Source organism: Tachyglossus aculeatus, chromosome 2, assembly GCF_015852505.1.
Source record: "Tachyglossus aculeatus isolate mTacAcu1 chromosome 2, mTacAcu1.pri, whole genome shotgun sequence".
NCBI classification, from domain to species: domain Eukaryota; kingdom Metazoa; phylum Chordata; class Mammalia; order Monotremata; family Tachyglossidae; genus Tachyglossus; species Tachyglossus aculeatus.
Window position 1 is genome coordinate 152,999,431 of NC_052067.1, and position 21,743 is coordinate 153,021,173.

Here is a 21,743-nt window from a genome sequence, read left to right on the forward strand (position 1 = left end):
CAATTGTATTTATTGAGCGCTTACTGTGTGCAGAGCACTGTACTAAGCGCTTGGGAAGTCCAAGTTGGCAAGATATAGAGACGGTCCCTACCCAACAGCGGGCTCACAGTCTAGAAGGGGGAGACAGACGACAAAACAAAACATATTAACAAAATAAAATAGAATAGTAAATATGTACAAGTAAAATAAGAGTAATAAATCTGTACAAACATATATACAGGGGCTGTGGGGAGGGGAAGGAGGTAAGGCGGGGGGATTCATTCATTCATTCATTCAATCGTATTTATTGAGCGCTGACTGTGTGCAGCGCATTGTATTAAGCGCTTGGGAAGAACAGTGCTAAGCACATAGTAACCAATGTCATTATTATTATTATTGTTATTACTAAGTGCTCAGAAAGTACAATTCAGCAATAGAGAGAGACAATCCCTGCCCACAACAGGCTCACAGTGTAGACGGGGGGAGACAGACATCAATATAGGTAAATAGGCATCAATATAAATAAACAGAATTATAGATATATACACACATACATAAGTGTTGTAGGGCGGGGAGATGGGGGAAGAGCAAAGGGAGTGAGTTGTGGTGACGCGGAAAGGAGGGGGAGCTGAGAAGAAGCAGGGTTTAGTCTGGGAAGGCCTCGTGGAGGAGCAGCATCTTCAGTAGGGCTTGAAGGAGAGAAGGGTGATCGTTTGGCAGATTTGAGGAGGGAGGGCTTAGTACAGTGTTCTGCACACAGTAAGCGCTCAATAAATACGATTGATGATGATGATGAGGGCGTTCCAGGCCAGAGGGAGGACGTGGGCCAGGGGGAGATGGCAAGACAGGCGATAACGAGGCACAGTAAGGAAGTTAGTGGCAGAGGAGCAGAGTGTGCGGGCTGGGATGTAAAAGGACAGAAGGGAGGTGAGGTACGAGGGGCCAAGGAGATGGAGAGCTTTGAAACCAATACTGAGGGGTTTTTGTTTGATATGAAGGTGGATAGGCAACCACTGGAGATTTTTGAGGAGAGGTGGGGTGACGTGCCCTGAATGTTTCTGTAGAAAGCTAATCCAGGCAGCGAAATGAAGTATGGACTGAAGTGGGGAGAGGCAGGAGGTTGGGAGGTCAGAAAGGAGGCTGATGCAGTAATCCAGTCGGGATAGGATGACTGACTGTACTAACATGGTAGCAGTTTGGATGGAGAGGAAAGGGCGGATCTTGGCGACGTCATGAAGGATTTGGTGACGGATTGGATGTGTGTGGTGAATGACAGCAGAGTAAAGGATGACACCAAGGTTACGGGCTTCGTGAGATGGGAAGGATGGTTGTGCCATGTACAGTGATGGGAAAGTTCGGGAGAGGACCACTGATAGATAATATTTACAGAATACAACTAAGTGTTTGGGAGAGTACAACAGAGTTAGGAAAAAAGATCCCTGTCCTCAGGGAATTCACAGTCTAGACACTAACATAAATGAACGTAAAGTATGGCCTGGAGGAAGAAATAAAGTAAAAAGATATGTAAATAAGTGCCTGCATAAGAGCTAGATGGTGTCCATAACGATATTCAATCCCTTTCCTGTCATGCCGCATTAAGGTAGCCCCTCTACCTCCGACGGACCCAGCCTTAGCCTCAAGCCTTTCCATCCCTTCTCAGGACTCTGCGGATTCCTTCTCTGAACAACAAATTTATTCCTCTATCTTCCCAGGTCTCCCCTCTATTCTCTATCATCTATTGTGTATCTTTCATTAACTTTCTCCACATTCTCACAGAGAAGCAGCGTGGCTCAGTGGAAAGAGCACGGGCTTTGGAGTCAGAGGTCAGGGGTTCGAATCCCGGCTCCGCCAAATGTCTGCTGTGTGACCTTGGGCAAGTCGCTTAACTTCTCTGAGCCTCAGTTCCCTCATCTGTAAAATGGGGATTGACTGTGAGCCCCACGTGTGACAACCTAATCACCTTGTATCCTCCCCAGCGCTTAGAACAGTGCTTTGCACATAGTAAGCGCTTAACAAATGCCATTATTATTATGTACTCAGCGCTTAGAACAGTGGTTTGCACACAGTAAGCACTTAATAAAATGCCATTATTATTATTATTATTCTAGGGCGGCGGCCCACAACGCTGCAGCTATTTCTGCCTCCCCTGGGCCCTTCTGCCCCTGAAGTCCCTCCTGGACTGGGCTGGAAAGTCAGGCCAGGAGCATGCCAGGGTGGAAAAAGGGAAAAGCAGGCAGTGATGGCAGGGACTGGGAAGACCCTTTCATCTTCCTCTTTTTCCACCTCCTCTGCAATCACCAGCTCTTCCCCATCCTTCCCATTCTGGTGCTAGTTCCCGGCTTTGCGCTATCAGAAGGCAGGAACCATAATAACGGTAATAATGATAATAATAATTGTGGTATTTGTTAAGCGCTTACTTTGTGGCAGGTACTGTAGTAAGCGTTAGGGTAGATACAGGCAAATCAGATTGGACACAGGGACTGGGGCCCTGGTTCCCGGCTTTGCGCTATCAGAAGGCAGGAACAATAATAATGGTAATAACAATAATAACGATAATAATAATTGTGGTATTTGTTAAGTGCTTACTCTGTGCCAGGTACTATAGTAAGCATTGGGGTAGATACAGGCAGATCAGGTTGGACACAGGGACTGTGGCCCTGGTTCCCGGCTTTGCACTATCAGAAGGCAGGAACAATAACAATGGCAATAACAATAATAATAATGATAATAATAATAATGGTATTTGTTAAGCGCTTATTCTGTGCCAGGTACTGTAGTAACCGTTGAGGTAGATACAGGCAGATCAGGTTGGACACAGGGACTGTGGCCCTGGTTCCCGGCTTTGCGCTATCAGAAGGCAGGAACAATAACAATGGCAATAACAATAATAATAATGATAATAATAATAATGGTATTTGTTAAGCGCTTATTCTGTGCCAGGTACTGTAGTAAGCGTTGAGGTAGATACAGGCAGATCAGGTTGGACACAGGGACTGTGGCCCTGGTTCCCGGCTTTGCGCTATCAGAAGGCAGGAACAATAATAATGGAAATAACACTAATACTAATGGTAATGATAATAATAATTGTGGTATTTGTTAAGCACTTACTCTATGCCAGGTACTGTAGTATGCGTAAGTAAGTAGATACAAGCAGATCAGGTTGGACACAGGGACTGTGGCCCTGGTTCCCAGCTTTGCGCTATCAGAAGACAGGAACAATAATAATGGCAATAACAATAATAATAATGATAATAATAATAATAATTGTGGCATTTGTTAAGCACTTACTCTATGCCAGGTACTGTAGTAAGCGTAAGTAAGTAAGTAGATACAGGCAGATCAGGTTGGACACAGGGACTGTGGCCCTGGTTCCCGGCTTTGCGCTATCAGAAGGCAGGAACAATAATAATGGTAATAACGATAATAATAATAATTGTGGTATTTGTTAAGCGCTTACTCTGTGCCAGGTACTGTAGTAAGCATTGGGGTAGATACAGGCAGATCAGGTTGGACACAGTCCCTGTCCCGCATAGGACACAGAGTTTTCATCCCCATCCTTTATAAATGAAGTAACCGAGGCACAGAGAAGGTAAGTGACTTTTCCAAATTCCCACAGCAGATAAGTGGCAGATACGGGATTCGAACCCAGGTCCTTCTGACTCCAGGCCTGTGCTCTATCCACTAGGCCACACTGCTCCTCTCCAGGGGCTAGGGCAGCCAAAGAGTTAACAACAGCTGCCTTCCACCAGCAAATCCCAGGAAGGCAAGAGAAGGGCGTCCAAAACCTCAGGAAGTCTGGCAGCGGCCGCCGGAGCGCTCGCTGAGGCTGCGGATGGCTGATGTTGCCATCTTGTACTTCCCAAGCGCTTAGTACAGTGCTCTGCACACAGTAAGCGCTCAATAAATACGACTGATTGATTGACTGATTGATTGCAGACGCGTCTTGGACTCCGAGACACGAGGATCCGGAAATTCTACTCTACTAGCCACAGTACGCTGCTGATTTTGGTCTTTATTTGGGATATTTGCCCTTGCGTTTTAGGTTATTTGACTGTTCATTCATTCATTCAATAGTATTTATTGAGCGCTTACTATGTGCAGAGCACTGGACTAAGCGCTTAGGAAGTACAAGTTCCTCAGGTTCCTCAGTACCAGCGCTTGGGAAGTACAGGCTCCTCAAGTTCCTCGGTACAAGTGCCAACTTGTACTTCCCAAGCGCTTAGTCCAGTGCTCTGCACACAGTAGGCGCTCAATAAATATGATTGATTGATTGATACAAGTTGGCAACATATAGAGACGGTCCCTACCCAACAGCGGGCTCACAGTCTAGAAGGGGGAGACGGACAATTTAGTCTATTTATTTTATTTTGTTAATATGTTTTGTTTTGTTGTCTGTCTCCCCCTTCTAGAATGTTGGGTAGGGACTGTCACTACATGTTGCCAACTTGGACTTCCCAAGCGTTTAGTACAGTGCTCTGCACATAGTAAGCACTCAATAAATACGATTCAATGAATGAATGAACAAAACGCTCTGCACACAGTAAGCGCTCAATAAATATGACTGATTGATTGATTGATACAAGTTGGCAACATCAATCAATCAATCAATCGTATTTATTGAACGCTTACTGTGTGCAGAGCACTGTACTAAGCGCTTGGGAAGTACAAGTTGGCAACATATAGAGACGGTCCCTACCCAACAGTGGGCTCACAGTCTAGAAGGGGGAGACAGACAACAAAACAAAACATATTAACAAAATAAAATAAATAGAATAGATATGTACAAATAGAGTAATAAATATCCAATATCAATATCGTTACCCCGCCAAAATCTGTGAGTTATGGCTAATCAATCAATCGTATTTATTGAGTGCTTACTGTGTGCAGAGCACTGTACTAAGCGCTTGGGAAGTACAAGTTGGCAACATATAGAGACGGTCCCTACCCAACAGCGGGCTCACAGTCTAGAAGGGGGAGACAGACAACAAAACAAAACATATTAACAAAATAAAATAAATAGAATAGATATGTACAAATAAAATAGAGTAATAAATATCCAATGCCAATATCCTTACCCCGCCAAAATCTGTGAGTTATGGCTAATCAATCAATTGTATTTATTGAGCGCTTACTGTGTGCAGAGCACTGTACTTAGCACTTGGGAAGTACAAGTTGGCAACACATAGAGACGGTCCCTACCAAACAGTGGGCTCACAGTCTAGAAGGGGGAGACAGACAACAAAACAAAACATATTAACAAAATAAAATAAATAGAATAGATATGTACAAATAGAGTAATAAATATCCAATATCAATATCGTTACCCCACCAAAATCTGTGAGTTATGGCTAATCAATCAATCGTATTTATTGAGCGCTTACTGTGTGCAGAGCACTGTACTAAGCGCTTGGGAAGTACAAGTTGGCAACATATCGAGACGGTCCCTACCCAACAGCGGGCTCACAGTCTAGAAGGGGGAGACAGAGAACAAAACCAAACATATTCACAGAATAAAATAAATAGAATAAATATGTACAAGTAAAATAAAGGGAGTAATAAATACGTACAAACATATAGACGTATATACAGGTGCTGTGGGGAAGGGAAGGAGGTAAGACGGGGGAGATGGAGAGGGGGACGAGGGGGAGAGGAAGGAGGGGGCTCAGTCTGGGAAGGCCTCCTGGAGGAGGTGAGCTCTCAGAAGGCAGGAACAATAATAATGGTAATAACAATAATAATAATGGTAATGGTAATAATGGTAATGGTAGGGTTTTGAAGGAAGGAAGAGAGCTAGCTTAGTGGATGGGCAGAGGGAGGGCATTCCAGGCCCGGGGGAGGACGTGGGCCGGGGGTCGATGGCGGGACAGGTGAGAACGAGGTACGGTGGGGAGGTTAGCGGCAGAGGAGCGGAGGGTGTGGGCTGGGCTGGAGAAGGACAGAAGGGAGGCGAGGTAGGAAGGGGCGAGGGGATGGACAGCCTGGAAGCCCAGGGTGAGGAGTTTCTGCCTGTTTTATCAGAAGCAGCGTGGCTTAGCGGAAAATGCCCGGGATTGGGAGTCAGAGATCATGGGTTCTAATTCCAGATCTGCCACTTCATTCATTCATTCATTCAATTGCATTTATTGAGCGCTTACTGTGTGCAGAGCACTGTACTAAGTGCTTGGGAAGTACAAGTTGGCAATATATAGACTGTGAGCCCGCAGTTGGGTAGGGACTGCTTCTATATGTTGCCAACTTGTACTTCCCAAGCGCTTAGTACAGTGCTCTGCACACAGTAAGTGCTCAATAAATACCGATTGACTGACTGAATATAGAGACGGTCCCTACCCAACAACGGGCTCACAGTCTAGAAGGGGGAGACAGACAACAAAGCAAAACATGTGGACAGGTGTCAAGTCATCAGAACAAATGGAAGTATATGCCACTTGTCAGCTGTGTGACTTTGGGCAAGCCACAACTCCTCTGTGCCTCGGTTACCTCATCTGGAAAACGGGGATTGAGAGAAGCAGCGTGGCTCAGTGGAAAGACTCCGGGCTTTGGAGTCAGAGGTCATGGGTTCAAATCCCGGCTCTGCCATTTGTCAGCTGTGTGACCTTGGGCAAGTCACGTCACTTCTCTGGACCTCAGTTCCCTCATCTGTAAAATGGGGATGAAGACTGTGAGTCCCCCATGGAACAACCTGATGACCTTGCAACCTCCCCAGCGCTAGAACAGTGCTTTGCACATAGTAAGCACTTAATAAATGCCATCATCATCATTAAGACTGTGAGCCCCACATGGGACAACCTGATCACCCTGTAACCTCCCCAGCACTTAGAACAGTGCTTTGCACATAGTAAGCGCTTAACAAATGCCATCATCATCATCATTAAGACTGTGAGCCCCACGTGGGGCAAGCTGGTCACCTTGTATCTCCCCCAGCCCCCACCCAGGGCTTAGAACAGTGCTTCACACATAACAAGTGCTTAACAAATGCCATCATTATTATATTATTACTTTATCACTCCCAACATATACATCCCGGGTTCCCTTTCTTCCGCTGATATCCTTAATTCTTGAGCCCTCCTGGGGGCCTTGGGCCACGTCTAACACCAAAGGGCATATTCTTTCCCAGCATATTATATACAGTGCTTTGTACGCTGAAAGAGCTTAATAAATATTACAACAACTACTACTACTCCTTCTACTACTACTACTAGTTCTACTACTACTACAACTACTACTACACCTTCTACTACTACTACTTGTTCTACTACTACTACTACTACTACCCCTCTCTTCCTCCCTTCAAGGCCCCACTGAGAGCTCACCTCCTCCAGGAGGCCTTCCCAGACTGAGCCCCTTCCTTCCTCTCCCCCTCGTCCCCCTCTCCATCCCCCCCATCTTACCTCCTTCCCTTCCCCACAGCACCTGTATATATGTATATATGTTTGTACAGACTTATTACTCTATTTATTTATTTATTTTACTTGTACATATCTATTCTATTTATTTTATTTTGTTAGTATGTTTGGTTTTGTTCTCTGTCTCCCCCTTCTAGACTGTGAGCCCACTGTTGGGTAGGGACCGTCTCTATATGTTGCCAACTTGTACTTCCCAAGCACTTAGTACAGTGCTCTGCACACAGTAAGTGCTCAATAAATACGATTGATTGATTGATTGATTAGAAGGGGGAGATAATCATTCATTCATTCAAACAATCATATTTATTGAGCACTTACTGTGTGCAGAGCACTGTACTGAGCGCTTGGGAAGTACAAGTCGGCAACATCTAGAGACGGTCCCTACCCAACAGTGGGCTCACAGTCTAGAAGGGGGAGATATTCATTCATTCAGTCAGTCAGTCGTATTTATTGAGCGCTTACTGTGTGCAGAGCACTGTACTGAGCGCTTGGGAAGTACAAGTTGGCAACATATGGAGATGGTCCCTTCCCAACAGTGGGCTCACAGTCTAAAAGGGGGAGATAATCATTCATTCAATTGTATTTATTGAGCGCTTACTGTGTGCAGAGCACTGTACTGAGCACTTGGTAAGTACAAGTCGACAACATATAGAGACAGTCCCTGCCCAACAGAGGGCTCACGGTTTAGAAGAGGGAGATAATCATTCATTCATGTATTCATTCATTCTACCGTATTTATTGAGCGCTTACTGTGTGCAGAAGTATAAATTGGCAACATATAGAAACGGTCCCTACACAACAGCGGGCTCACAGTCTAGAAGGTCAATCGTATTTATTGAGAGCTTACTGTGTGCAGAGCACTGTACTAAGCGCTTGGGAAGTACAAGTCGGCAACATATAGAGATGGTCCCTACCCAACAGCGGGCTCACAGTCTAGAAGGGGGAGATAATCATTCACTCATTCATTCATTTAATTGCATTTATTGAGCGCTTACTATGTGCAGAGCACTGTACTGAGCGCTTGGGAAGTATAAGTCGGCAACGTATAGAGATGGTCCCTACCCAACAGCGGGCTCACAGTCTAGAAGAGGGAGATAATCATTCATTCATTCAATCGTATTTATTGAGCGCTTACTGTGTTTGGAGCACTGTACTGAGCCCTTGCCAAGCATAAATTGGCAACATATAGAGACGGTCCCTACCCAACAGCGGGCTCACAGTCCAGAAGGTGGAGATAATCATTCATTCATTCATTCAGTCGTATTTATTGAGCGCTTACTGTGTGCAGAGCACTGTACTGAGTGCTTGGGAAGTATAAATTGGCGACATATAGAGACGTTTCCTGCCCAACAGCGGGCTCACAGTCTAGAAGGGGGAGATAATCATTCATTCATTCACTCAGTCGTATTTATTGAGCGCTTACTGTGCGCAGAGCACTGTACTAAGCGTTTGGGAAGTATAAATTGGCAACGTATAGAGACGGTCCCTACCGAAGGACGGGGAATGAATGAGGCAGGGGAGGGGGGGTTGGTCCCGCAGGGGGGGGACACTTACCAGCCCCCCGCACAGGCTGAACACTGCGGTGAGCGCCTCCTGCGCGTTGACGCGGCCGCGGTAGAAGCAGTGGCGGAGGTCCTGGGGGGCGGGGCCTCGCTCCGCGGCCACGCCCCCTCGGCCGGGCCCGCGCCGCCCATTGGCCCGCGGCCCCGGGACGGCCACGCCCCCCGGGCGGGCCCCGCGCCTCCCATTGGCCCGCGGCCCCGGGCCGGCCCTCCCATTGGCCCGCGGCGCCGGGCCGGCCCCGCCCACGGGCAGCACGTGGCAAGTCCAAGTCGGCAACATCTAGAGACGGTCCCCACCCAACAGCGGGCTCACAGTCTAGAAAGGGGAGATAATCATTCATTCATTCACTCAGTCGTATTTATTGAGCGCTTACTGTGTGCGGAGCACTGTACTGAGCGCTTGGGAAGTATCAATTGGCGACATATAGAGACGGTCCCTGCCCAACAGAGGGCTCACAGTCTAGAAGGGGGAGATAATAATTCATTCATTCATTCATTCAATCATATTTATTGAGCGCTTACTGTGCGCGGAGCACTGTACTAAACGTTTGGGAAGTATAAATCGGCGACATATAGAGACGGTTCCTACCCAACAGCGGGCTCACAGTCTAGAAGGGGGAGATAATCATTCATTCATTCACTCAGTCATATTTATTGAGCGCTTACTGTGTGCGGAGCACTGTACTGAGCGCTTGGGAAGTATAAATCGGCAACGTATAGAGATGGTCCCTACCGAAGGACAGGGAGTGAATGAGGCAGGGGAGGGGGGTTGGTCCCGGGGGTCCCGCGGTGGGGGGGGGGGGGGGGAAAACACTTACCAGCCCCCCGCACAGGCTGAACACTGCGGTGAGCGCCTCCTGCGCGTTGACGCGGCCGCGGTAGAAGCAGTGGCGGAGGTCCTGGGGGGCGGGGCCTCGCTCCGCGGCCACGCCCCCGCGGCCGGGCCCGCGCCGCCCATTGGCCCGCGGCCCCGGGAGGGCCACGCCCCCCGGGCGGGCCCCGCGCCTCCCATTGGCCCGCGGCGGCGGGCGGGCCCTCCCATTGGCCCGCGGCGCCGGGCCGGCCCCGCCCACGGGCAGCACGGCGAAGCGCGGCGCGATGAAGGCGTGGTCGGCGCTCAGGTGGAGCGCGAACAGCTGCCCGTAGGCGCGGATGCGGTAGTGGGCGCCTCCTCCGTCCTCCTCCTCCTCCCGGCGGGCCTCCGGGCGTGCTGCGCGGCGCCGCCTGGGCGGCAGCGGCTCCCCGAGCTCGTCGACGCGGGCCGGGCGCACCACCTCGTACGACGACAGGCGCCTCACCAGCGCTTCTGAAATCAATCAATCAATCCATCAATCCATCAATCAATCGTCATGATAATGATAATAATAATGATGGCATTTATTAAGCGCTTACTATGCGCAAAGCACTGTTCTAAGCACTGGGGAGATACCAGGTGATCAGCTTGTCCCACGTGGGGCTCACAGTCTTCATCCCCATTTTACAGATGAGGGAACTGAGGCCCAGAGAAGTTCAGGGACTCGCCCGAAGTCACCCAGCTGACAAGTGGTGGAGCTGGGATTTGAACCCATGACCTCTGACTCCAAAGCCCGGGCTCAATATTAATAATAATGATGGCATTTATTAAGCGCTTACTATGTGCAAAGCACTGTTCTAAGCACTGGGGAGATACCAGGTGATCAGCTTGTCCCACGTGGGGCTCACAGTCTTCATCCCCATTTTACAGATGAGGGAACTGAGGCCCAGAGAAGTTCAGGGACTCGCCCGAAGTCACCCAGCTGACAAGTGGTGGAGTTGGGATTCGAACCCATGACCTCTGACTCCAAAGCCCGGGCTCAATGATGATAATAATAATGATGGCATTTATTAAGCGCTTACTATGTGCAAAGCACTGTTCTAAGCACTGGCGAGATACCAGGTGATCAGGTTGTCCCACGTGGGGCTCACAGTCTTCATCCCCATTTTGCAGATGAGGGAACTGAGGCCCAGAGAAGTTCAGGGACTCGCCCGAAGTCACCCAGCTGACAAGTGGTGGAGCTGGGATTCGAACCCATGACCTCTGACTCCAAAGCCCGGGCTCAATAATAATAATAATGATGGCATTTATTAAGCGCTTACTATGCACAAAGCACTGTTCTAAGCCCTGGGGAGATGCCAGGTGATCAGGTTGTCCCACAGGGGGCTCACAGTCTTCATCCCCATTTTACAGATAAGGGAACTGAGGCCCAGAGAAGTTCAGGGACTCGCCCGAAGTCACCCAGCTGACAAGTGGTGGAGCTGGGATTCGAACCCATGACCTCTGACTCCAAAGCCCGGGCTCAATAATAATAATAATGATGGCATTTATCAAGCGCTTACTATGCGCAAAGCACTGTTCTAAGCCCTGGGGAGATGCCAGGTGATCAGCTTGTCCCACGTGGGGCTCACAGTCTTCATCCCCATTTTACAGATGAGGGAACTGAGGCCCAGAGAAGTTCAGGGACTCGCCCGAAGTCACCCAGCTGACAAGTGGTGGAGCTGGGATTTGAACCCATGACCTCTGACTCCAAAGCCCGGGCTCAATAATAATAATAATGATGGCATTTATTAAGCGCTTACTATGTGCAAAGCACTGTTCTAAGCCCTGGGGAGATGCCAGGTGATCAGGTTGTCCCACGTGGGGCTCACAGTCTTCATCCCCATTTTACAGATGAGGGAACTGAGGCCCAGAGAAGTTCAGGGACTCGCCCGAAGTCACCCAGCTGACAAGTGGTGGAGCTGGGATTCGAACCCATGACCTCTGACTCCAAAGCCCGGGCTCAATAATAATAATAATGATGGCATTTATTAAGCGCTTACTATGTGCAAAGCACTGTTCTAAGCACTGGGGAGATGCCAGGTGATCAGGTTGTCCCACGTGGGGCTCACAGTCTTCATCCCCATTTTGCAGATGAGGGAACTGAGGCCCAGAGAAGTTCAGGGACTCGCCCGAAGTCACCCAGCTGACAAGTGGTGGAGCTGGGATTTGAACCCATGACCTCTGACTCCAAAGCCCGGGCTCAATGATAATAATAATGATGGCATTTATTAAGCGCTTACTATGTGCAAAGCACTGTTCTAAGCCCTGGGGAGATGCCAGGTGATCAGGTTGTCCCACGTGGGGCTCACAGTCTTCATCCCCATTTTACAGATGAGGGAACTGAGGCCCAGAGAAGTTCAGGGACTCGCCCAAAGTCACCCAGCTGACAAGTGGTGGAGCTGGGATTTGAACCCATGACCTCTGACTCCAAAGCCCGGGCTCAATGATAATAATAATGATGGCATTTATTAAGCGCTTACTATGTGCAAAGCACTGTTCTAAGCCCTGGGGAGATGCCAGGTGATCAGGTTGTCCCATGTGGGGCTCACAGTCTTCATCCCCATTTTACAGATGAGGGAACTGAGGCCCAGAGAAGTTCAGGGACTCGCCCGAAGTCACCCAGCTGACAAGTGGTGGAGCTGGGATTTGAACCCACTACCTCTGACTCCAAAGCCCGGGCTCTTTCCCACTGAGCCACGCGGCTTCTCATAATAGGAATGGCATTTATTAAGCACTTACTATGCGCAAAGCACTGTTCTAAGCACTGGAGAGGTTACAAGGTGATCAGGTTATCATAATATTATCATAATAATGATAATGATGGCATTTGTTAAGCGCTTACTATGCGCAAAGCACCGTTCTAAGCGCTGGGGAGGGGAAACAAGGCAATGAGGTTGTCCCATGTGGGTTCACAGTCTTCACCTGCCCTTTTCCAGATGAGGGAACTGAGGCTCAGAGAAGTGAAGTGCTTAGTACAGTGCTCTGCACATAGTAAGCGCTCAATAAATACGATTGATGATGAAGTGACTTACCCAAGGTCACACAGCAGATGGGCGGCAGGGCCGGGATTCGAACCTATGATCTCTGACTCCAAAGCCCGTGCTCTTTCCACTGAGTCACACTGCTTCTTGTATTTAGAGAAGCAGCGTGGCTCAATGGAAAGAGCACGGGCTTTGGAGGCAGAGGTCATGGGTTCAAATCCCGACTCTGCCACCTGTCAGCTGTGTGACTTTGGGCAATCAATCATATTTATTGAGCGCTTACTGTGCGCAGAGCACTGGACCAAGTGCTTGGGAAGTACAAGTTGGCAACATACAGAGACAGTCCCTACCCAACAGTGGGCTCACAGTCTAAAAAGTTACTTAATCAATCAATCAATCGTATTTATTGAGTGCTTACTGTGCGCAGAGCACTGGACCAAGTGCTTGGGAAGTACAAGTTGGCAACATACAGAGACAGTCCCTACCCAACAGTGGGTTCACAATCAGTCAATCGTATTTAGAGGAGCAGCGTGGCTCAACGGAAAGAGCACACACTTTGGAGGCAGAGGTCATGGGTTCAAATCCCGACTCTGCCAACAGTCAGCTGTGTGACTTTGGGCAAGTCACTTAATCAATCGTATTTATGGCAGAAACTCCTCACCCTGGGCTTCAAGGCTGTCCATCCCCTCGCCCCCTCCTACCTCACCTCCCTTCTGTCCTTCTCCAGCCCAGCCCGCACCCTCCACTCCTCTACCGCTAATCTCCTCCCCGTGCCTCGTTCTCGCCTGTCATCATCATCATCAATCGTATTTATTGAGCGCTTACTATGTGCAGAGCATTGTACTAAGCGCTTGGGAAGTACAAATTGGCAACATATAGAGACAGTCCCTACCCAACAGTGGGCTCACAGTCTAAAAGGGGGAGACAGAGAACAAAACCAAACGTCCCGCCGTCGACCCCCGGCCCATGTCATCCCCCGGGCCTGGAATGCCCTCCCTCTGCCCATCCGCCAAACTAGCTCTCTTCCTCCCTTCAAGGCCCTACTGAGAGCTCACCTCCTCCAGGAGGCCTTCCCAGACTGAGCCCCTTCCTTCCTCTCCCCCTCGCCCCCCTCTCCATCCCCCCATCTTACCTCCTTCCCTTCCCCACAGCACCTGTATATATGCTTGTACATATTTATTACTCTATTTATTTGTTTATTTATTTATTTTACTTGTACATATCTATTCTATTTATTTTATTTTGTTAGTATGTTTGGTTTTGTTCTCTGTCTCCCCCTTTTAGACTGTGAGCCCACTGTTGGGTAGGGACCGTTTCTAGATGTTGCCAACTTATACTTCCCAAGCGCTTAGTACAGTGCTCTGCACACAGTAAGCGCTCAATAAATACGATTGATGACGATGATGATGATTTATGGAGCGCGCTTACTGTGTGCAGAGCGCTGTACTAAGCGCTTGGGAAGTACAAGTTGGCAACATAGAGACAGTCCCTACCCAACAGTGGGCTCACAGTCTAAAAGGGGGAGAACTTCTCGTATTAACAAAATAAAATAAATAGAATAGATATGTACAAGTAAAATAAATAAATAGAGCAATAAATATGTACAATCATATATATATATATAAACAGGTGCTGCGGGGAAGGGAAAGGTGCTGCAGGGAAGGGAAACACACACACACACACACACACACACACACACCACACCCCCCCCCCCCCCCAGCAAACACCCCCTGACACCCGCCAGACCTCAGACCGCGCTGCAACCCCCGCCTCCCTTCCCCCTCTCCCCCTTCTCTTCTTTTCCTCCTCCTCCTCTTAATAATAATAATGGTAATGGTATCTGTTAAGCGCTTACTATGTGCAAAGCACTGTTCTAAGCGCTGGGGAGGATACAAGGTGATCAGGTTGTCCCCCGTGGGGCTTACAGTCTTCATCCCCATTTTACAGATGAGGGAACTGAGGCCCAGAGAAGTGAAGTGACTTGCCCAAAGTCACACAGCTGACAGTGGGCGGAGCCGGGATTTGAACCCATGACCTCTGACTCCAAAGCCCGGGCCCTTTTCCACTGAGCTACGCTGCTTCTCTGAGCTCCTCTTCTTCTTCTTCTTCTTCCTCCTCCTCTTCCCCCTTCTCCACCTCCTCCTCTTCTTCCTTTTCCTCCTCCTTCTCTTCTTCCTCCCCTTCTCATCCTCCTCTTCTTTTTCCTCCTCTTCGCCCTTCTCCTTCTCTTCTTCCTCTTCCTCCCCTTCACATCCTCCTTCTCTTCTTTTTCCTCCCCTTCCCCTTCTCCTCCTCCTCTTTCTCTTCTTCCTCCTCCTCCCGTCTCCTCTTCCTCCTTCTCTCCTTCTTCTTCCTCCTTCCCTCCTCCTCCTCCTCCTCTTCTTCCTTCCCTCTTCCCCTTCTCCTCCTCTTCCTCTTCTTTCTTCTTCTCTTCCTCTTTCTTCTTCTCTTCCCCTTCTCCTCCTCTTCTTCCTTCTTCTCTTCCCCTTCTCCTCCTCATCCTCCTATTCTTCCTCCTCTTCCCCTTCTCATCCTCCTCTTCTTCTCCTTCTCTTCTTCCTCTTCCTCCTCTTCTCATCCTCCTTCTTCTCTTTTTTATCCTCTTCCCCTTTTCCTCCTCTTCTTCCTTCGCTTCCCCTTCCTCCCCTTCTCATCCTCCTCTCTTCTTCCTCCTCTTCCCTTCTCATCCCCCTTCTTCCTCCTCCTCCTCTTCTCTTCTTCCTCTTCCTTCTCTTCCCCTTCTCCTCCTCCTCCTCCCCTTTTCATCCTCCTTCTCTCCTCCTTCTCCTTCTCATCCTCCTTCTCTCTCCTCCTCTTCCCCTTCTCATCCTCCTTCTCCCTTCTCCTCTTCCCCTTCTCATCCTCCTTCTCCCTTCTCCTCTTCCCCTTCTCATCTTCCTTCTCTCTCCTCCTCCTCCTCCCCTTCTCATCTTCCTCTCCTTCTTCCTCCCCTTTTCATCCCCCTCCTCTTTTTCATCCTCCTCCTCCCCTTCTTCTCTCCCTCCTCCTCCTCTTCTTCCTTCTCTTCCTCCTCCTCCTCTTCTTCCTTCTCTTCCCCTTCTCCTCCTCCTCCTCTTCCGCCTCCTCCTCCTCTTCTGCCTCCTCCTCCTCCCCTTCTTCCTCCTCCTCCCCTTCTCCTCCCACTTCTCTTCTTCCTCCCCTTCTCCTCCTCCTCTCTTCCCCTTCTCCTCCTCCTCCCCTTCCTCTTCTGCCTCCTCCTCCTTCCCTTCTCATCCTAATTCTCTCTCCTCCTCCTTCTTCTTCCTCCTCCTCCTTCCCTTATCCTCTTCTTCCTCCTCTTCCCCTTCTCCTTCTCTTCCTCTTCTTCCTCCTCCTCCCCTTCTTCTCTTCCTCCTCTTCCCCTTCTCCTCCTCCTTTCCTCTTCCCCTTCTCCACTTCTCCCTCCTCCTTCCCTTCTCCTCCTTCTCTTCTTCCTCCTCCTTCCCTTCTCCTCCTCCTCCTCCTCCTCTTCCCCTTCTCCTCTTCCCCTTCTCTTCTGCCTCATCCTCCTTGTCTTCTTCCTCCTCCTCTTCCCCTTCTCACCCTCCTCTTCTTTCTCCTCTCCTTCTCCTCCTCCTTCTCTTCTTCTTCCTTCTCTTCCCCTTCTCTTCCTCCCCTTCCTCTTCTGCCTCCTCCTCCTCCTCCTCCTTCTCTCTCCTCCCCTTCTCGTCCTCCTTCTCTTCTTCTGCCTCCTTCTCTTCTTCCCTCTCTTCCCCTTCTCCTCTTTCTCTTCTTCCTCCTCCTCCTCCCCTCTCCTCCTCTTCTTCCTCCTCCTTCTCCTTCTCCTCTTCTTCCTCCTCCTTCCCTTCTCCTCCTCCTTCTCTTCTTCCTTCTCCTCTTCCCCTTCTCATCCTCCTCTTCTTCCTTCTCTTCCCCTTCTCCTCCTCCTTTCCTCTTCCCCTTCTCCTCTTCTCCCTCCTCCTTCCCTTCTCCTCCTCCTCCTTCTCTTCTTCCTCCTCCTTCCCTTCTCCTCCTCCTTCTCCTCCTCCTCCTCCTTCTCCTCTTCCCCTTCTCCTCTTCCCCTTCTCTTCTACCTCATCCTCCTTCTCTTCTTCCTTCTCCTCTTCCCCTTCTCATCCTCCTCTTTTCTCCTCCTTCTCTTCTTCCTTCCCTTCTCCTCCTCCTCCTTCTCTTCTTCCTTCTCTTCCCCTTCTCTTCCTCCCCTTCCTCTTCTGCCTCCTCCTCCTACCCCCTTCTCATCCTCCTTCTCTCTCCTCCCCTTCTCTCTTTCTCCTTCTCTCTCCTCCCCTTCTCGTCCTCCTTCTCTTCTTCTGCCTCCTTCTCTTCTTCCCTCTCTTCCCCTTCTCCTCTTTCTCTTCTTCCTCCTCCTCCTCTCTCCTCCTCTTCCTCCTTCTCTTCTTCCTCCTCCTTCCCTTCTCCTCCTCCTTCTCTTCTTCCTTCTCCTCTTCCCCTTCTCATCCTCCTCTTCTTCCTCCTCCTCCCCTTCTCCTCCTCCTTCTCTTCTTCCTCATCCTCCCCTTCTCATCCTCCTCTTTCTCTTCTTTTTGTCCTCTTCCCCTTCTCCTTCTCTTCCTCCTCCTCTTCTTCCTTCTCTTCCCCTTTTCCTCTTCCCCTCCTACTCTTCCTCCTCCTTTCCTCCTCCTCCTTTCCTCCTCTTCTTCCTTCTCCTCTTCCCCTTCTCCTCCCTCTCTTCTGCCTCCTCCTCTCCTTCCCATCCTCCTCTTCTTCCCTTCTCCTCCTTCTCCCTTTCTCGTCTTCTTCCTCCTCGTCCTTCTCCTCCTCCTCCCTTTCTCGTCCTCTTCCTCTTCCTCCTCCTTCCTCCTCCTTCCTTTTTTTCTTCCTCCCTTGTTTCCCCCTCCCCTTCTCTTCCTCCCTCCCCCTCCATCCCCTGCGCGGCCCCCCTCCCGGCACCGACACTCGCTCCATAATCCCCATCATAATAATGCTGATCTTCCTTAAGCGCTTACTTTGTGGCAGGCACTGTACTAAGCGCTGGGGTGGGGGTGGGGGGGGAGGCAAGCAGGTCGGGTTGGGCAGAGTCCCTGTCTGCACGTGGGGCTCCCAGTCTCCATCCCCATTTTACCCCTGGCCCATGTCCTGCCACCTCAAATCCCACAGACAATGACTGAGTCTTCTGCCCCAAGGCCTTCACCTGCTCCCGGACTCCTTCCTTCTCAATCAATCAATCAATCAATCATATTTATTGAGCGCTTACTATGTGCAGAGCACTGTACTAAGCGCTTGGGAAGTACAAATTGGCAACATATAGAGACAGTCCCTACCCAACAGTGGGCTCACAGTCTAAAAGGGGGAGACAGAGAAAAAAAAAACCAAACATACTAACAAAATAAAATAGAATAGATATGTACAAGTAAAATAAATAAATATATAAATAGAGTAATAAATATGTACAAACATATATACATATATATGTATATATATTCTCCTGCCAATGGCAGCCTGAGGGGATTTGTTTAGCGCTTACCATGCGCTAGGCACTGTACTAAGCCCTGTGATAGATGCCAGCTAATGATAGATGCCAGCTAATCAGGATGGACATAGTCCATGGCCCACATGGGGCTCACAGCCCGGGCTTTGGAGTCAGAGGTCATGGGTTCAAATCCCGGCTCCGCCAATTGTCAGTTGTGTAACTTTGGGCAAGTCACTTCACTTCTCTGGGCCTCAGTTCCCTCATCTGTAAAATGGGAATTAAGACCGTGAGCCCCCCGTGGGACAATCTGATCAACTTGTAACCTCCCCAGTGTTTAGAACAGTGCTTTGCACATAGTAAGCGCTTAACAAATACCATCATCATCAGCGCTGAGAACAGTGCCTGGCACATAGATAAGAACTTAACAAATACCCCAATCATTATTATCATTATTATTACAATCCAGAAGCAGCGTGGCTCAGTGGCAAGACCCCAGGCTTGGGAGTCAGAGGTCATGGGTTCTAATGCTGGCTCCTCCACTTTCAGCTGTGTGACCTTGGGCAAGTCACAAGCCAACATGTACTTCCCAAGCACTTAGTACAGTGCTCTGCACACAATAAGCGCTCAATAAACACGATTGAATGAATGAACTCCTCTGAGCCTCAGTGACCTCATCTGTAAAATGGGGATGAAGACTGTGCACCCCACGTGGGACAACCTGATCACTTTGTATCCCCCCAGCGCTTAGAACAGGGCTTCGCACATAGTAATCACTTGACAAATACCATCATCATCAACGCTGAGAACAGTGCCTGGCACATAGTTAAGCGCTTAACAAATACCCCAATTATTATTATTACTATTATTACAATCCAAAAGCAGCGTGGCTCAGTGGCAAGACCCCGGGCTTGGGAGTCAGAGGTCATGGGTTCTAATCCCGGCTCGCCACTTGTCAGCTGTGTGACTTTGGGCAAGTCACTTAGCTTCTCTGGACCTCAGTTCCCTCATCTGTAAAATGGGGATGAAGACTGTGAGCCCCCCGTGGGACAACCTGATCACCTTGTAACCTCCCCAGCACTTAGAACAGTGCTTTGCATATAGTAAGCGCTTAATAAATGCCATCATCATTATTATTATTGTAACCTCCCCAGCGCTTAGAACAGTGCTTAGCACATAGTAAGCGCTTAATAAATGCCATCATCATCATTATTATTATTATTGTAATCACCCCAGCGCTAAGAACAGTGCTTAGCACATAGTAAGCGCTTAATAAATGCCATCATCATCATTATTACTGTAACCTCCCCAGCGCTTAGAACAGTGCTTAGCACATAGTAAGCGCTTAATAAATGCCATCATCATTATTATCATTATTGTAACCTCCCCAGCGCTTAGAACAGTGCTTAGCACATAGTAAGCGCTTAATAAATGTCATCATCTTTATCATTATTATTGTAACCTCCCCAGCGCTTAGGACAGTGCTTAGCACATAGTAAGTGCTTAAGAAATGTTGAACACTGCTTTGTACATAGTAAGCGCTTAATAAATGCCAGCATTATTATTATCATTATTATTCTCTATACCTCAGTTCCCTCATCTGTAAAACGGGGATGAAGACTGTGAACTCCCCGTGGGACAACCTGATCACCTTGTAACCTCCCCAGCGCTTAGAACAGTGCTTTGCACATAGTAAGCGCTTAATAAATGCCATCATCATGATTATTATTGTAACCTCCCCAGCGCTTAGAACAGTGCTTAGCACATAGTAAGCGCTTAATAAATGCCATCATTATTATTATTGCAACCTCCCCAGCGCTTAGAACAGTGCTTAGCACTTAGTAAGCGCTTAATGAATGCCATCATCATTATCATTGTAACCTCCCCAGCGCTTAGAACAGTGCTTAGCACATAGTAAGCGCTTAATAAATGCCATCATCATTATTATTATTGTAACCTCCCCAGAGCTTAGAACAGTGCTTAGCACATAGTAAGCGCTTAATAAATGCCATCATCATTATCATGATTATTGTAACCTCCCCAGCGCTTAGAACAGTGCTTACCACATAGTAAGCGCTTAATAAATGCTATTATTATTATTATTAACAAATCCCCCAATCATTATGATTATTACAATCCGGTAATAAAGGGAGGCCGGGCTTCCAGCCTAGAAGTGGGGAGTCTTTTAGACTGTGAGCCCACTGTTGGGTAGGGACCGTCTCTATATGTTGCCAACTTGTACTTCCCAAGCGCTTAGTCCAGTGCTCTGCACACAGTAAGCGCTCCATAAATACGATTGACTGATTCATTCATTCATTGTAACCTCCCCAGCGCTTAGAACAGTGCTTAGCACATAGTAAGCGCTTAATAAATTCTATTTTATTATTATTATTATTATTATTATTACCAAATACCCCCAATCATTATGATTATTACAATCCGGCAATAAAGGGAGGCCGGGCTTCCAGCCTAGAAGTGGGGAGTCTTTTAGACTGTGAGCCCACAGTTGGGTAGGGACCGTCTCTCTATGTTGCCAACTTGGACTTCCCAAGCGCTCAGTCCAGTGCTCTGCACACAGTAAGCGCTCAATAAATACGATTGATTGATTGATTGTAACCTCCCCAGCGCTTAGAACAGTGCTTAGCACATAGTAAGCGCTTGATAAATGCTATTCTTATTATTATTACCAAATACCCCCAATCATTATGATTATTACAATCCGACAATAAAGGGAGGCCGGGCTTCCAGCCTAGAAGTCTTTTAGACCGTGAGCCCACTGTTGGGTAGGGACTGTCTCTATATGTTGCCAAATTGGACTTCCCAAGCGCTTAGTCCAGTGCTCTGCACACAGTAAGCGCTTAATAAATGCCATCATCATTATTATCATTATGGTAACCTCCCCAGCGCTCAGAACAGTGCTTAGCACATAGTAAGCGCTTAATAAATGCTATTATTACTATGACCAAATACCCCCAGTCATTATGATTATTACAATCCAGCAATAAAGGGAGGCCGGGCTTCCAGCCTAGAAGTGGGAAGTCTTTTAGACTGTGAGCCCACTGTTGGGTAGGGACCGTCTCTAGATGTTGCCAGCTTGTACTTCCCAAGCGCTTAGTCCAGTGCTCTGCACACAGTAAGCGCTTAATAAATGCCATCATCATTATTATCATTACGGTAACCTCCCCAGCGCTTAGAACAGTGCTTAGCACATAGTAAACGCTTGATAAATGCTATTCTTATTATTATTACCAAATACCCCCAATCATTATGATTATTACACTCCGGCAATAAAGGGAGGCCGGGCTTCCAGCCTAGAAGTGGGGAGTCTTTTAGACTGTGAGCCCACTGTTGGGTAGGGACCGTCTCTATATTTTGCCAGCTTGTACTTCCCAAGCGCTTAGTCCAGTGCTCTGCACACAGTAAGCGCTTAATAAATGCCATCATCATTATTATCATTATTGTAACCTCCCCAGCGCTTAGAACAGTGCTTAGCACATAGTAAGCGCTTAATAAATGCTATTATTCTTATTATTATTACCAAATTCCCCCAATCATTATGATTATTACAATCCGGCAATAAAGGGAGGCCGGGCT